This window comes from Rhagoletis pomonella, unplaced genomic scaffold, assembly GCF_013731165.1.
Source record: "Rhagoletis pomonella isolate Grant_MI unplaced genomic scaffold, Rhpom_1.0 Rhpom_scaffold_00012, whole genome shotgun sequence".
Classification (NCBI taxonomy): domain Eukaryota; kingdom Metazoa; phylum Arthropoda; class Insecta; order Diptera; family Tephritidae; genus Rhagoletis; species Rhagoletis pomonella.
In genome coordinates, this window is record NW_023458566.1 from 8,345,776 (window position 1) to 8,348,403 (window position 2,628).

Genomic DNA, 2,628 nt, shown 5'->3' on the forward strand with positions numbered 1-2,628 from the left:
TACAAAGCAAGTGATATGCATTTATTTAATCACTTAAGAGCATTTCAACGCCACTAATAAATTGCCAAGCATTTCTTAATCGATTTATGTCACGTTTTTCATATTGCAAAAAGGACATCTGTCAGCGGTTGTAACGCCACTTTGCCACACGTTCAACATCAAGTGTACTATTATTATTACACGCACAATTGCTCAGCTACATATATGTTGTGTATGTTTGTCAAAGGTAAATAAATACGTGACCTAAAGCAAATATTATACGTATGTACGTATGTGTGTAAGTACGCAAGCAAATAAACAATATATGTACATATGTATATGGATGTAACGCAGTCTAGTTGAGTAGAATGTTGTAGAATTTACTCACGATTTCTTATACTATGACTTACACATGAGGGAAAACGTCAGGGCACTAAATGAATTACTACTTTATGTACATAAGTATATACTTACTAGTCTCAAGTAACTATGGTACACAAAAGTGTGGAGCAATTTGCGCGTATGTGTAACATAATTGGCTTTAAGTGCGTACCTAGTGCCGTAGTTAGGTACTTAAAGTTACATATGTATACTTACGTGTATGTAAATAAGTAATACTGTATGGCTTTCGGTAGTACATACTTATGCGCTGTATGGCTACTTATCGACTTGAAGTGTACAAACAATTGTTAACAAAAAAAAAAATATCGGATAATGCAATCGAGTGAAGTAAGCGATTGTTTATCAATAAATTTAATATTTAGTAAATATTTTAAAGATTAAGCCAAGTATGTAGTTGATTTCCTGTCATTTTGATGATTTAAGGGACTTAAGGATACAAAAGTAATCACAGTTACTCCTATATGTGCATTAGTTAGATAGTTAACTGAACGAACATAACATAATAGGAGACACTGCGATCTGAAAGATATTTTGTATCTCTGAAAAGAGATCCTAACCCACTATGCCCAAGATACTTTCGACTTCCCAAATGAGTCCTAAAAGGGGCTTGATAGGCGAACTCTTTACTAAAAACTGTAGTTGGTTGCAACCAGTTACTAAGTACCCAGAGAGTAGTCTGATTTCATTTATGTTTAATATTATATATATTAACTATCCGTTTTATTGAAAAGGTAGCCGAAGAGCCTGACCTGTCTATGTAGTAGTACTAACTACAGTTAAATATCCTGCGCAAGCCAACTCGCCAGTAACCTCGCGCAAAAAGTCGAGACAAAACTTCTCAACAAAACGGAACGAAAAACGAGACAGATATAAGTAAAGTTTTATGATCTCTGAGGAATTCTTCCGCACAAGGATCAACTTTAACAGCGAATATGAAAAGGAGCTGCTCTCGAACCTGTATCCTTGTTTTGTGACCACATATGTACACCGAGGGCCTAAATAATACCTCAATTTGGGAAGTATGGTATACTAGCATGAGCTCTCATTTTTTGGTTACCAAATTTTTCAAGCTAAACTGACAGCTACGAACGAAACTGCAAGGTGGCTGTTCGTTTCTTCTCTTAGTCTGCATGCTCTAGCTATCTTTTTTTAATAGACAGGCAACAATTAAAGTTCTCGATTGCGGAAAATGCACAATAAGGCTGGTCATGAAGTGTAAACATAATCCAAATGAGATGTAGTATGGATGTCAGGTCACTAAGGCATATCAAGCAACCGCATGGCGGGATAACTGGCATGGAAGGGTGCCTTTTTGTATGCAATCAGTGCCGTTTTCAATGCGAGTATTTCGCTATCTTCTAGCAAACTCTAACTGGAAGAGAACTTTGTCGAATAGACAAAATGGACGATCGTCTGAGGAATCCATATGTGGTATAGCAGGGCATGTCTGGCTGAATTAAAGAAGGTCTACTCCACACTTCCAACTAGTACGACCACTGCTGAGCCTTTTATTCGGGTATTATTAGAGGCCACTGCTTGATGATAAATTTGCTTACGAAACATCAAAGAACGATCGCCGTGGCCTATACAGGAGCTTTCTCTACAACAATTGGGGATGCTCGCGATGCTCCGCTAAATCCACCGTAACTTAACTTTCTTCGCAGAGGCTCTTAAAGTTAATTGTAGGCTTAAAATAAATGGATGCTGGTACTATAAAGTGTACAGTGAATCAGTAATTTCTGAAAGCAGAAATCTGAACACAATAATATTTTCGTTGCCCTAGGATAATACGCCACGTCGTCCTTTGTTGAAGAGAGACTACAATGTTGAGTTCCCCAAAGGCTGACTACTGGCTTAAACGCAATACTGAGCCTAGGCTTACACAATAAAGAAACTTTATAGATTGCACCAAAACTGGACTACGCAGTGAAAAATGGGAGTGGTTTAAATTACCATTGACAGCCAACCTACGCTAAAGGCATTCCAAACTTCCAAACTAGCTCGGCAATGAATGGCTCAACTAAATTATGTCGAAGCAATTTTTTTTAGTTTAGTCTGAGTTTCAGGTCGCTCGAAAGTATCTGGCTATGAGACATCATTCAGCTGAAAAGGGCACAGACCAAGTATTTTTTGGACTAGCAGTCCCATCTTTCGCCATCGAAGCGGCTGTCTGAAACTCCGACTTCGAGTGTCTAAAGGAAACATTCGTAGATTATGTAGAAATAAAACAGACTAAAAGCAAAATGA